Below are 15,088 nucleotides of genomic sequence, written 5' to 3'. Positions count from 1 at the left end.
AGGAATGCAAATTAGTGTAACCACTATGGAGAACAGTATGGTGGTGCCTCAAAAAACTAAAAACAGAACTACCATAAGACCCAGAAATCCCATGGCAAGGTATATATCCAAAAGAAGGGGATTTCATATATTGAAAAGATACCTGCACTCCCATGTTTATTGCATCACTATTAACAATAGCCAAGATTTGGAATCAACCTAAATGTCCATCAATGGATGAATGGATAAAGAAAATGTCATACACATACACAATGGAATATTATACAGCCATAAAAGTAATGAAATCCTGCCATTAGCAACAACATGAATGGAACTGGAGAACATTATGTTAAGTGAAATAAGCCAAGCACAGAAATACAAATCTCACATGTTCTTACTCATATATGGGAACTAAATATTAAAAACTATCTATCTCATGGAGACAGAGAATAGAATGATGGTTACCAGAGGATGGAAAGGGTAGCAGAGAAGGGAAACAAAGTGGAAATGATTAATGAGGAAAAATATAGGAAGTTAGATAGAATTAACAATATTTGATAGCACACAAGTGACCATAATCAACAATAAGTTAGGGTATACTTTAAAAGAACTAAAAGAATGGAATTAGAATGTTCCTAACACAAAGAAATGATAAATCCCTGAAGTGATAGATATCCCAAATACCTTGATTTGATTAATTACCATTGTATGTCTGTATCAAAACATCATTTTGGAGTTTCATCTTTAAAAAAAAAAGCTTTATTTTTGTACAACTCAATAAATGTGTTAATTTTAATTATACAATTTGATAAGTTTTCATAAATGCAAGCAAGTATTTACCAATCACCACAGTCAAGATATTAAACATTTCCATTATTTCCCAAGGTTTTTCTCATGTTTCTTTGCAGTCAATATCTTCTCCATATTTCAGACCTAGTTAACCCTGATTTGCTTTCTATCACCATAGTTTTGATTTTTCTGGAATTTAATATAAATGGAATCATACAGAATGCAATATTTTGCATCTGATTTCTTCCATTTATTTTGTTTCTTTTTCTTCTTTTTCTTTTAAATTGACAGATAGCATGGTATGTTTTTATGGTGTCCAGTGCTTTGAGATTTAGTCATGTGGTTCATGCATCATTAGTCCATTCCTTTTTGTGTATATGCCACAAGTGATTTACTCATCCACCTTCTGAGTGGATATTTGAATTATTTCCAGTTTTGTGTTACTTTTTAAAAAGCTTCTATAAATTTTTGCATGCAAGATTTTGTGCAGATATAAGTTTTCATTTTCTTTAGGCCTCTACTTGGGAGTAAGATTGCAGGGTCTAGTATTGCAAGTGCATACTCAACTTTATAAGAAACTATCAAATTGCATTCCCATTAACAAAATCGGGGAGTGCCAGTTACTCCATATCATTGCAATATATGGTTTTGTGAGTCTTTTTGATTTTAGCCTTCCTAGTGACTGTGTAATAGCAGTTTCTCATTGTGGTCATAATTTTCATTTTCCCAATGTTGAATGATGATGCGAATCTTCTCTCTTGTTTATTTACTATTTATATATTTTTATTGTTCAAATTTCCACTTACATTTTTGCCTGTTTTTTAGTTGCTTTAAAATTTTTTTCTTTCATTTTTTTCTTTATTGATACGTGATATTTTATATACTCATAGGATACATGCCATATTTTGTTGCATGAATAGAATGAGTAATGAATGATCAGGTGAGAGTATTCGAGTTATCTATCACCTTGAGTATTTATCATTTCTATGTGGTTGGGAACAGTTAAAGTCCTCTCTTCTAGCTACTTTGAAATATATAATACATGTTTTTATCTATAATGATTCTATCTGCTGTTGAAAAAATAGAGCTTTTGCCTTTAATCTAACTGTATATTTGTATACATTAACCTATCTCTCTTTGTCCCCTTCACCCCCCCTCTCACCTACCCACTTTTTCTGAGCTTCTGGTATCTCTCAGTTCTACTCTCTACTGATTTGGCTCCTCCAATGAGTGAGAACGTGCAATATTTTTCTTTTTATGTCTGGTTTATTCCACTTAGCATAATGACCTCCAGTTCCATTTGTGTTGCTGCAAATGACAGGACTTTATTTTTTATGGCTAAATAGTATTCCGTTGTGTATATATACCATATGGTTACTTTTTTAATACTAGTTTTTATTTAGATTTAAATGTTCTTTTTATATTCTGGTTAAAGATATTTGTGTTACTCATGTTTTCTCCTAATCTGTGGCTTATATTTTTATTTTCTGACTAGTAGTGACTTAAAAAGCAAAAAACAATAACAAAAACAAACCCAGGTCACAAAAGTGTCTCCTATACTTTTTGTAAAAGGTTTATAGGCTTAGGTTTTACATGTAGATTTTAGTAACCTAGATTAGATTAGGCAAAGATTTTTTTAGATAAGGTACAAAAACATAAACAACAAAAAAGAAAAAAGATACATTAGACTTCCTTAGAAAAATGTAAGGTAGGAGACAGTGAAAAATGTCTTTAAAGTGTTAAAAGAAACAAAATAAAACAAAACTATCAATCTAGAATTCTATACACAATAAGACATTTACAATAATGAAGGTAAAAAAAAATTCAGGCCTATAGAAGCTGAAAGAATTTATGCCAGGAGACTTGCACTAAAGGAAATGTTGAACTACTTATGACAGAAGGAAAAATATATGACATAGAAATTGGCTCTGCATGAAATAATGGAAACCATTGGAAATGGCTAAATATGTGGGTAAATATAAAATATTTTTGCTTGTTTTATATTATAAGAAAATTAATTATTTAAAGCAAAAAATGTATTATATGGTTTATATAACTTGTGTAGAAGTACCAGAAAGGCAATAGAGGGGAAGTGGAAGGACATTGTTGTATGGTTCTTTGCAAGAAGCAAGACTGTGCAAAGTTAATGATGCATGCTGTAAACCCAAAGTGACTACTAAAACCACAAAATAAATCAGTATACCTAACAAACCAATTAAAGAAATGAAATAAAATCATAAAATCTATTTGTCAGTTGGAATTGGAATTTTATGTGTTTAGAAATTTTTCTAAATATAGAGTTTCAATGAGTGCAGAACCAATTTGTTAAAATATCAAAATGAAATTATCTTCTCAGTGTGTAAGAACTGCTGATTGACTTCAGGAATCATGGAAATATGCAAGTTTAATTTCTGCAAATATCACTGCATAATGGGGATGAAAAATCATATTATGATTAATTACACACAGCATATGATGACATTCTTCATTTGGATTGGTGAACCTTTGTGGGCCACATATTTTATATACTACAGACATTAAACCAAAAATCAAAATAAATTGAACTTAGAACTAGATTTTTGAAGCTCTACATCACCAAGAGTTAAACAATAATATTTAAAAATAATGATGCATATTCAAACATATCGCCTATCAAAATTTTGTTATTAAGAAGAATATTTACCTTTGAAAAGTTTTGCTGTATACTTAATATGTAAAATAAATTTTAAAATATGAACATTGGTTATTTCCTCCTCATGTTATTGCTTTCACTTTGTATATTTATATGATCTATAATGTACATAATGCAATATCTATTTATATACTTTTTACAACTATAATTTATTATGTTATTTATTATAACAATTATGTTTTACATATTAATATATGAACATATATAATATAAAATACATGTAAAATGTGTAATATACATATACTTTATACTATTACATTTCACTAAATATAGGAATTTATATTATATAATAGTAGTTATTTGGAGAGTAAAACAAATAAACATAGTGAGATTTTAATGAATAGGAGGCTGAGTTTTAAAAAGTCCATTTCTTCTGTTCTGAGAAGCAATATAACTAGATGTTCAAGCATGAACATTCAGAAAGAGACTGCACAAATTCAGATCCAGTTTTAGCACTTTCTAGCAATGATACCTTAGGAAAATTAAAGCCTTTTAGCCTTAATTTCCCTTTCATAAAAGGGAACATCATCCATAACCTACCTCAATGAGTTGTTGAAAGGATTAAATTAATATACAAAAAATATTTAGAATAAGGTATGAGACACATTAGTGCTTATGACTATCGCTAACATTACCACTACCCATAATGATTGCTAACATTTATTGGTATTTAGTAATTGCCAGGCAGTATTTTAAAGGACTCTACATATATTAACTCACTAATCCTTATAAAATACACAAGGTGGGTATGCATGAGATATTATTCCCACTTTGGAGATAAGCAAACTGGCACTCAGGGAATTACATTTTATTATTGCAGTATACTTGCATTAAGGCTCCTTTCTATTTAAAAGGCAAGTCATTTTGGTCGTGATAGATAAACAGATTGATAGGTTGGGTAAGGTAAGTTTGAGAAAATAGTCCTGTATTGTCATAAATTAGTCTGTTATCATATTTTTTGCCTCTTCATCATATTTGAGAGTCAAAGTCACATTTGCTTCATAATATGAAGAGAGCAAATTAGTTCTAATATTTTAAATTTACTTTGAAATGTTTTGTGCAATATAGATATTATTTGGTCTTTGATATTAAAAAATTCCAGAATATATTAGGGCCAGCAGTATGTGTGTGTGTGTGTGTGTGTGTGCGCGCGAGCGCGTATTTATTAATATTAACACAAACCAATCTTCACATGCTGTGACCCACATTTCATTGGTGTCACATGATGATGGAAAAAGTATAACCACCGTGTATCTAAGCACTGTACAGGGAAGATTTTTAAGGCACCTTTGGGCATGCTGTGTGACTGATTGTTTTGATTTCTATTAGGTCTTAATAACTAGTGCTTCTCTAGTCAATGATTTATTAAAAGTATAGATCCACTGGATCAATGTCTATAGTCATTATTTTTAGAAATGAAGTAGCAGAAACCTCATGTTATCTCTTCAATGAGCATTTATTGAGCATTTACTATTGTGCCTGCCACTGCCATAAATATTGGGTAGCCAGTAATGTGAGGGATCAAACTTCTTATCTAAAGCAATTTGCAATGAACGAGACAGCACAATGGCAATACACAATTGCTGATGCTACAACATCTAGTAATATGGGAATACAGTTACGGATTCCAGGAGGTCTCCATACAGGTCATGATATTTCAGCTGCATCCTTAAGATGAGAGTTGGATTTTTTGGGGTGTTTGTTCTCAGATGAACTAGGCATTCAAAATATCAGGCGTTAAAGTACATTGAATTGTGAAGGAACAGAGCATGCATAGGGAATGGTCAATTTAGAGTGATTAGAGGTGAAGATGGATAGGCAATCATCTGCGGTTTCTTCATGAAGGGTTTAGCTTTTATCCTATAGGAAACAGAAACCAATTAAGATCATTTCCATAATCAGATGTGCTCTTTGGGTCAATAACAAGGTAGGTTGGAGCCTACTCTGTGTCAAGCATCATGTCATCACGTAAGACACTGGAGGCTCAGTGGTGAAGAACCTGGAAATGCTTCCTGACCTGGGCATGCTTACAGGGACCAAGGACAGAGCAAGGTGCTGGTGTCCCGTGTCCCGACAGTAGATGTTGAGGACTGCTGAGATGTTTTGGAGATAGACTCAACAGTATTCAGCAGACAATTAAAAGGCTGTAGATAAAGAAAAGGGAGGAATGGAAGGCTTCTGGTTTGAAGGTGAATTATGAATAGCTGGTGACACTGAGACCTACAAGAAGAGAATTTGAGGTAGAGAGGAGGATGCTGCCCAGGTGAGCTTTTGAAATGAATGTGATAACTCTACTTTGGCTGAACACCTGGTAGAGCCAGTTAAAATAATACCTCTCATCACTAAGGTGTCAATTCAAGTGTCATATCCTCAAAGAGGGTTTCTCTGACCACCTTAGCTGTGGGAAATGCTCTCTGTAGTCACTTTCTATTGAACAAAGTACTAGTACTTAGTACTTAGAACTACGTATTTAGTTCCCATTACCCTGACTTAATTTTTAATGCTTTTTGCTACCTGGGCATATTTTATTTATCTATTCATTCACTGTTTTCTGCAACTAGAATGTAAACTGCATAAGGGCAGAGAAATTGTCTCTTCTGCTTCTGTTCACCACTTTTATCCCAGGAATGGGAGTATAATAGACTCTCAAAACATTTTTGTTCAGTGTTGGGCATAGGAGAAGGCTCGGGTTAACTTGGAGGTCATTGATGTTTAAGCACAGGTGATTATGAGTGTGGGTGAGTGCGAAGTGAGTCTCTTTGGAAGACATTTTCAGTCTTTCTGGTATCTCTCACTACCTCCTCTTCCTCTCCAAAGGGCAACTTGATGTTACAGAGAAAGGAGCATCCAAGGTGTCATGGAGCTGGGCTGCAGGAACCTTGGAGCCAAATGTGCGGGTCTGTGTTGCTCCTGATTCTCTTGCTCTGTCCCCGTATCTGCCCTCCCCGTCTCGCCAGGACACATTGTAAAAAGCATGACCTCTGACAGGTTGGCACTCAATAGCTTCATACATCAGAAAGAGGACAGTCCTACTTACTGCCAGTTCCAAAATCCCTTTGATTGGCCCAGCTTAGATCTGGGCCCTTGACCTGAGCCACTGTGATCAGTGTAGAAAGCGTCATGAGCAGAGTGACTGTGCATCCTGGTCTGCCTCAGACAGTCCTGTTCATGCCTGTCATCCGAGCTTAGTCATTGACAGCACCTTCTCTCACTGCCAAAGTGCTTGGTTTAGATAATAAATTGCATGGTTCCTCCATATGAGCAAAATGGCTTCCCCTGTTGTCACCAAGTAGTTGGTAATCAACTCCTAAAAATATGCTTGGGATGAACAGAATTAGAGGCTGGCTGGAAACGTAAGATGACCAAGAGGTGGGAGAAGCCTTCAGGAAGGCCAACTGCCTGCATCATCCCTCTGTCCAGGCCGTCCCCAGTGTGCAGGCAGACAGCCGAGCTCTGGCATGCTTCATGATTCATCGTAGGTGTGTGGGTCTCCTCTCGTGATACCAAGGGAGGGGTTGGATCGATGATAAATTACAGAATGAATATCCAGCTGAGGTCTGTTGCTGCTAAATGTCTCCTCTACATTAAGAATTTCCCTTCCCTGGGGCAGCTTTGTGCTTGGATCTCTCATGAGTGAAGTGCCTGGTCAGAATTTTCCCAACAAGCTTCTTCTCAGGCTGCAGGATGGTCTTAAGATTCCTGGGGAAAAACTGAGAAGTAACTTTAGGCATCCTCTAGCTCATCTCTTGCACTTTCATCTAATCTTTTACTCCAAATGTGAGGACCTGAAGGTAAATGAGAATTCTAAGTGAATTCCCAAATTTTCCCCAGAAGTGACAAAAATACAGAAAGTGAACATGGCCACTACCCTATGCTGGGGGAGAGAAGCAGGAATCCTGAGATATTTATGGCTATCCCGATTCATTGCTTTGTTTTCCTAAATGTTACTCAACCCTCATTTTTCATTTTAGATTCCTGATTTTTTTTTTATCTCCCTCATCTCATTCTCTTTGTCCTTTTTTTCTGTCTGCCTCTTTGTTGTCATACTACATTCCCTATCTCCTTATTCCTTTAATACTTCTCTTCCTCCCTCCTCATTGTCTCTTGTCCTTTACCTTGATGGGTAGACAGTGTCTAAGTGTTAGGTGGACTTGTCCCTGGACATAACCGATACTTGTCAGGGAGCACTTTTCTGGCTCTGAGGCTGCTCTGCTTCAATACTCAGGGCCAGGGCCTCAGCCCTGGTATAAGTTAAGTAGGATGGTGGCCTACGAGGGAGCATTATCCCCCTAAATTACTTTAGAAAGAACTCTTATGAATTGTGCAATAGTAGAGCCTTTATACACAGTTGTGCTTGAAGGTCCAGAACTGACTGCCAGTATGTCGTTGGGGCATGCATTCTCTGCTGCCTGTTCCTTTCCAGAGAGCCTGCTCCCCGAGTTGGATACAAGGCCCAACTTCTTGATATTTCTTTGTATGATTTGCCCACTGCCCAGATGAATATAGACTTGTACAAGGCCGAAGCAATGCTGAAGCTGCCACCCCATAATTTCAGCAAAGTACAAAGAAGCAAGCAGAGAAGGGAGCACAGAAACCCATAAACATCTGTGGGAATCAGCAAAGAGGTTCATTTGGAAAATGAAAAAGAAACTGTAAAGAGATGTTTATGTTATCCTGAGGAGAAAAGGCTATATTCACAGACTTTATGATTAAATTTTAAAGATAATTCATAATATATTTCTCCCTAGTGTTGCAGTAAAGTTCTATATTGAAGACTTTGGATATATGCCTTGTGCTTTAGCTGCTGGCCGTGGTAAGTGTCATATCGCAGATCTTTGTTTATTCATCCATTCCTTCGTTCATTCAATAAATATGTCTTGAGCAAGTGTAATGTGTTAGCCACTCTAACATACATGGGCCATAAGGAGGTGACAAATTCAGGCAGGGTCCTGCCTGCAAAGAGCTTATATTCTATTGATTTTAGATATAAAGAATTGAATCAAGGAGTGATTTATGATTACTGAGCTACTGAAACTGAAAGGAGGCTACTCCTATGGCTGAAGTATGATGAACAGGGTCTGAATGGTGTAGTGTGCAGCTGGAGGAATAGACGGAGACCAGGGGCAGGATGAGGAGTATGGATTTTATTCTAAGGGCAAATCATGCTTCACAGTCATGGCTTCCTCTTCAAGACCAGAGCTGATGACCAGAAATTCCTCAGGCCTGGCTGGACTGCAGCGCTCTTTGCTGCACACTGCCAGTGATTCTCTCCCAAACTCTCCCTGTGGGAATCACAAATGCCGCTTTTAACCTAATGTAACTCAAAAACCACAGAATTAGGGAAACCTTTCAGCAGGATTAATTTCAATTTTCCCTCAATCCCTGACTAGTTGTCACAAATCTCAGCTTCTCTCTTGGATGTCTACTTTTAGCGTCAGCTTGCTGGGGTTGGACCTGACTTCCAGTGACTTCTAGTGCTTGGGTCACAAAACATGAATTAAAATATAAGCCATTTTCATATTGTCCTTTACTAATTTTGTAAACAGTTGGGGGATGTGCATGTCAAGCATTTTGCTCAGGGTCTTCTCAGAAGCATGAAACTTCTGCAATTCTTCAAACTGCTGGGGATTAGCAACAATAAAACAACAGGAAAAGGTAGGTGAGCACTTATTTCATACTTCTTATACCCAGATTGACCCCTTGGCCAAACTCTGAATGTTGTTTAAAATTAAATAACATTTTATAATTGCAGTTTAAACTTGGCTGCAATCTCCCTATAGTCAGCATCCAATTTAGCACATCTTGTATTTTTTTTATCTCTCCTGTGTAGTTTCTTGTAGAATTTTAATTTTAATTTTTTTAATTAAAGGAAACTTGCAGAATTTCAATCTTATGTATCCAATTTTTATGTACGTACAGAATCTTTGGATAGAAATCTTTGCATTTTTAAGAGTTCCTCACTCTGAGAAACTCCTGAATGGATTAGCACTTTCCAGTTAGAGAGGAACAAATTGCAACTAAACTCATTCTTTCATGTGGTTGCGTTACCAGGAGCAAGCCATGCATTGTTCCTATTGTTCTGTGGATCTTTGCTGGAATGTTTACATTCACTGATTTCTCAAGGCAAGCACTGAAGCTCAGCGATATTGTTTTCTAAAAAGAAAAGTATATTTCTAAGAATTTGTCCATTTCCTCCATGTTTTATAGTTTGGGGGCATGTAGATTTTTAAAGTATTCAAATATAATGTTTTGTATTTCCTTGATGTCTGTAGTGACCTCTGCTTTTTCATTTCTAATTGAATTTATTAGAATCTGTTTCTTTCTAGTTCTTGTCAATGTAGCAAGAGGGTTGTCAATTTTGTTAATCTTTTCAAAAAACCAACTTTTGGTTTTATTAATCTTTTGAATAGTTCTTTTGTTCTCAATTTCGTTTAATTCTGCTCTGATCTTAGTTATTTCTTTTCTTCTGATAGGTTTAGGATTGATTTGTTCTTATTTTTCCAGTTCCTTGAGATGGTTTATTAGTCTGTTAATTTGTGAACTTTCTGTCTTTTGGATGTGAGCAGTTAATGCTATTAATTTTCCTCTCAGGAATGCTTTTGCTGTACCCCAGAGATTTTGATAACTTGTGTCCTCATTATCATTTAGTTAAAAGAATCTTTTGATTTCCACCTGTATCTCCTCTTCGACCTAATAGTCATTCAGCAATAGATTGTTTAATTTTCATGATTTTTTGAAGTGGTGTTTCTGTTGGAATTTTATACCACTGTGGTCTGAGGAGATGCATGGTGTAATTTCTATTTTTTTTTTAAATTTGTTGAGATCTGATTTGTGACCTAGTATATGATCAATTTTACAGAGCTCAATTCCATGAGCTGATGGGATGAATGTATATTCAGCTTTATTTGGGTGGAATGTTCTTTGTGAAACCATAAGAATTCTGGAAGATAAAAGTTGGGAAAACTCTTATAGACATTGACTGAGGCAAAGAAGTTATGAAGACCCCCAGACAATCACAGGGGCAACAAAAATAAATAAAGTACCAGATAAATTAAAAGTCTTCACAGCCAAGGAAACTATTATTAGAGTGAGTAGACAACCTGTACAATGGCTGAAAATATTTGCATGCTACACATATGATAAAGGGCTGATGACAAGAATCTATATAGAACTTAAGAAAATCAACATGAAAAAATCAAACAGTCCTATCAATAAATGGGCAAAGGAGATGAACAGAAACTTTTCGAAAGAAAACAGAACAATGGCCAGCAAACATAAAAAAGTGCTCAACATTTCTAATCATTAAGGAAATGCAAATCAAAAGCACAATGAGAGATCACCTAACTCCAGTGACAATGGCCTTTATCAAAAAGTCCCAAAACAACAAATGTTGGTGTGGATGTGGAGAGATTAGAATACTCTTACGCTGCTGGTGGGACCACAAATTAGGAAATTAGCACAACCCCTGTGGAAAGTAATTTGGAGATATCTCAGAGAACTAAAAATAGAAATACTACTTGATCCAACAATCCCACTACTAGGCATCTACCCAAAGGAAAAAAAGACATTCTATAATAAAGACATCTGCACTGAGATGTTTATGGCAGCACAGTTCACAATTGCAAAGATGTAGAAACAACCCAAGTGCACATGAATACATGAGTGAATTAAGAAAATGTGGTATGTACATAATATATATATATATATACATATATATATATATATATATATATATATATATATAGCATGGAATACTATGCAACTACAAAAAAAATGGTAAATTAGCACCTCTTATATTATCCTGGATAGAGCTTGAGCCCATCCTTTGATATAAGTATCAGAAGGATGGAAAAACAAGCACCACATGTACTTGTCATCAAATAGGTACTAACTGGTCAATACTAAGGTTCTCCCATGGTAGTAATATTCACTGGGTATCAGTCATGGAAGGGGGGGGTAAACTCACAACTAATGGATGTGAAGCCCACTGTATGGGGGAAGGGCATGCTTGTGATCCTGGGTTGAGCGAGGCATTATATGTAACCAAAATGTTTGTATCCCCGTAATATTCTGAAATAAATATAAAGAAAGAAAGAAAGAAAAGTATACAATGGGTACTCAGATATCCTCACACTGCCTTCTTTCCACCTCTGACTTTTACCTTCCCCCAAGAAAGGAGAAGTATGTGGGAAACAGGAATTATGGAATATGGGTAAAAATGGGAGAAGGAAAATGAAGCAAAGAGAAACTGGGGAATAGTCCAATGGAGAGGGAGAAAATGGGGAAGAAATGAGATAAAAGAGGGAGGAATTGGAAGAGACAGGATATAGGATCACCTTCAAAGTAGAAATTAGGGGAAAGAGCTGAGGGAAGTAAGAGAGGAAGAAAATGGAGGCAGGAGACTTAAGAGTTAATGGGGAAAGAGGATGCAATTATTCAGACTAAAAGTGATCCCACTTTTGTATTTGTTTCCTATGGCTACTGTAACAAATCACCGCAAACTTGGTGACTTAAACAACACAAATACTGTTTTTCAGGTCAGTGGTCTGAAATTGGTCTCACTAGGCTAAAACCAAAAAGTATCAGCCAGGCTATGTTCCTTTCTCAGCCTCTAAGGGAGAATCTGTTTCCTTGTCTTTCAACTTTCCAGAGGTTACCCATAGTCCTTGGTTCAGAACTCCCTGTATCAGCAAAGCCAGCAAAGGCAGATTGAGTCTTCCTCACACTAAACAGCTCTCACTTCTGCTTCCATTGTCACATTTCCATCTCTGTCCCGCTTCCCTCTTCTACTTACAGAGACGATCCTGATCACATTGAGCCCATCTTGACAATCCAGGGTAATTTCCCCATTTCAAGGGCAGTGGAGTGGCAACCCTAATTCCATTTGAAACCTTAATTATTTTTGCCATGTAACATACAATATTCGCAAGATTCCAGGGGTTAGTTTGTAGGAGCATTATTTTACCTATAGCAATCCTGGTAGTATAATAAGAGTTTGCCGATCCTTGATCCCTGGACTGCTCAGACTACAAACCCCACTATCACTCTAATTTTTGTCACATCTTTATGGAGAACGAGGCTTCATGCAAGGTCTAATGTTCAATAGCTTTATAACAGGAGCCATAGGGAATCGCTCTTCCTCTACATCTGGTATCTGGAACACAGTTTACAAATTTTACCTCTGCTCACAGCCACCATCCATTGTGATTCAGTTTTTCAAGCAAGACCAGACTTTGATTAGCAAACTCAAATCCGGGGGAAGTCCGAATAATGTAAAAGTATGAAAATGCATGTGGACCTTTTGTTCTCCCTCATAATAGCTACCATGGTTTAAAGAAAGAAAGTCCCTGTTACATATTCCATGCAAGAAATGCCAGATGAGGGAATAGCTGGCCTGAGAGGTTGAGGGACTAGGGTGAGGGTTACAGATGGCCAGAAACTGAAGATTTAAAAGCCTTTGAATGGCTTCATTATTATGAAGGTGGGGAAAGTAGGAATAGGTGAGCAACATTTTTATTAGAAATATATAATTATTATTTAATATTAATATATTGACTGATAAAGTGAGGCAAGTTAATGTTTTTATGGTTGAGAGGATATTTGAAGTAATTTAAAAATATAGTAGGTTTAAAAATTAATGGTGGATGTTGAAGAGAAATTGATCTAAGCTAGCAAGAATAAGGATTAGAAAAGAAACAAACAACAAAAATAAATAGTAGACAGTTCAATAAATAGCAAATATGAATTAGGATACAAAGGATAAAACCAAATATTTTTGTCAACACAATAAATCAGAATGAATTAGAATTCTCTCTCATGATGTTGGTTTTCAGAGTACTGTACATAAATACACATACACATGCGTAATGTGTTTGATATTTTCAAGTAATACCCAATGAAACTACCAAAGAAAATTTTGAAATAGTCTAGCAAAGACAAATCAAGCAAATGTAATAAAATGAAAGTAGGATGAATGGGCAAAGCCAAGGCTAAATGTAAAGCCAAATGCAGCATACAGAAATAAGAATGATCTTATGTGTAGAGAATTATTAAATATATACTTCTTTATGCACAAACAAAATGGAGCCAGGTAAAGTGAAAACTGTAAGAGATAGAACCTGATAACATAAAATTATAGTGAAAGATGCTAATAAAACTTTTCTCAGAAAGAACAAATTAAGTAGATAATAAATGTACATAGATAAAGGAGATTGGATTATCAAATAAAATAATTTGATTTGATACATTTATACAGAGACAGTTTTATTTCTTACATTGAACATATATTGTTTTCCATTTATAAAATTAAATAACATTCAAAATTTCAGAAAGTTAAGATATTATTAGCCTCTCTGATTGTTCATAAATTTATAATGTAAAACAACCATAAAATTAAACAAAAATTAATATGGTAATGAAGACACCCTTCTTAAGTAATCTCTGAAACAAAATTGGTATCAGAATTCAAATTAAAAGTATATGAAAATGAGAAAACTACATGTGAAGGCTGAGAAATCCAAGACTGAGAAGTTGCAACTGATGAGAGTGTTCTGGCTGGTGGGGACTTGCTGCAGAGCCCTGAGGCAGCACAAGGTATCTCATGGTGACGAGAATGAGCACAGTAGCTAAATTCTCTCGTCATCTTCTTATACAGTCACTATTCCCATTCCCACGATAACTCATTAATTTATTAACCAACTAATCCATTGATCCATGAATGGATTAATCTATTCGTAAGGGCAGAGCCCTCATGACCCAAGCACCTCTTAAAGGCCCCACCTCTTAATACTGTCACATTGAGGATTAAGTTTTAACATAAGTTTCAGAAGAGACAAACCTTCACACTATAGCAGACTAGAATCTACACCATAGACTCTGTGGACTATAGACCTTCAAACCTCACCATAGGCTTTCTTGGGTCGCCAGCTTATGGACAGCAGAATGTGGAACTTCTTAGCCTCCATAATCATTTGAGCCAAGAGCTCATAATAAATTGATCTCTTTCTCTCTCTCTCTCTCTTCCTTTTCTCCCCCCCAATGTATATGTACACATACACACACACGCACACGCACACACATCTTCAATCTCCTATTGGTTCTGTTTTTTTGGAGAACGCTGGCTAATACAACAGTAAACATTGACTAATTCTTGGCTTTAAAATAAAACATTAGAGAAAATAAGAAATTTTGTAAATAAATGAACTGAACTTTTGATTTAAAAAGCTAGAATGGGACAAGTCAGTGGTTAAGGAAAAGCAGAAAGAAGAAATTAATAAAGACAAAAGACAAAAATAATAACATAAAAAGGTAAAACATGGAGTTAAACAAAACCCCACAGAATTCTTAAGTATATGTTTATAAAATTTATGTCAGTGTTTTTGAATTAGGAAAATAATTTTGGGTTATTTCTTAGTGCTCTGACATTCAGCGAAGTGAGCGGATTACACAATCTTGGCAGAAGTTGGCTGCTTTACAGCGAATAGTCCCAATGGTCTGACCAGCCTTACCTCATAGGTCGTGCATGCTGAATTACCCTGGCCCTTTTAGAGAAGGGGCAGAGAAAATGAGCGCCAGTGACGCTCCATTCCCCGGCTGAAAATGCCAAATGATCAGACACAAAGGGAGACT

Source organism: Microcebus murinus, chromosome 14 (assembly GCF_040939455.1).
Source record: "Microcebus murinus isolate Inina chromosome 14, M.murinus_Inina_mat1.0, whole genome shotgun sequence".
Lineage (NCBI taxonomy): Eukaryota > Metazoa > Chordata > Mammalia > Primates > Cheirogaleidae > Microcebus > Microcebus murinus.
This window is presented reverse-complemented; position numbering follows the sequence as displayed.